This window comes from Bison bison, unplaced genomic scaffold (assembly GCF_000754665.1).
Source record: "Bison bison bison isolate TAMUID 2011002044 unplaced genomic scaffold, Bison_UMD1.0 scf7180017864384, whole genome shotgun sequence".
NCBI classification, from domain to species: domain Eukaryota; kingdom Metazoa; phylum Chordata; class Mammalia; order Artiodactyla; family Bovidae; genus Bison; species Bison bison.
In genome coordinates this window covers 2323067-2324039 of record NW_011494956.1, presented here as the reverse complement: position 1 = coordinate 2324039, position 973 = coordinate 2323067, and positions in this window count along the sequence as shown.

Genomic DNA, 973 nt, shown 5'->3' with positions numbered 1-973 from the left:
TTTTTTGAGCTCCAAAATCACTGCAGATGGTGACTGCAGCCATGAAATTAAAAGACGCTTACTCCTTGGAAGGAAAGTTATGACCAACCTAGATAGCATATTCAAAAGCAGAGACATTACTTTGCCAAAAAAGGTCTGTCTAATCAAGGCTATGGTTTTTCCTGTGGTCATGTATGGATGTGACAGTTGGACTGTCAAGAAAGCTGAGCGCTGAAGTATTGATGTTTTTGAATTGTGGTGTTGGAGAAGACTCTTGAGAGTCCCTTGGACTGCAAGGAGATCTAACCAGTCCATTCTAAAGGAGATCGGTCCTGGTTGTTCATTGAAAGGATTGATGTTGAACCAAAACTCCAATACTTTGGCCACCTGATTCAAAGAGCTGACTCATTGGAAAAGACTCTGATGCTGGGAGGGATCGGGGGCAGGAGGAGAATGGGACAACAGAGGATGAGATGGCTGGATAGCATCACTGACTCGATGGACGTGAGTCTGAGTGAACTATGGGAGATGGTGATGGACAGGGAGGCCTGGCGTGCTGAGATTTATGGGGTCGCAAAGAGTCGGACACGACTGAGCGACTGAACTGAACTGAACTATGGCAGAAAGTGAAGAGGAACTAAAAAGCCTCTTGATGAAAGTGAAAGAGGAGAGTGAAAAGGCTGGTTAAAGCTCAACATTCAGAAAACGAAGATCATGGCATCTGGTCCCATCACTTCATGGGAAATAGATGGGGAAACAGTGGAAACAGTGGCTGACTTCATTTTTCTGGGCTTCATTTTTCGGGACACGACTGGGCAACTGAAATGAACTGAACTGAATGCCCAGAAAAGTATTGGGCACATATGTTAATCAAAAATTATTGATTATTCAGATCAGATCAGTTGCTCAGTCGTGTCCGACTCTTTGCGACCCCATGAATCGCAGCATGCCAGGCCTCCCTGTCCATCACCAACTCCCGGAGTTCACTCCTGTC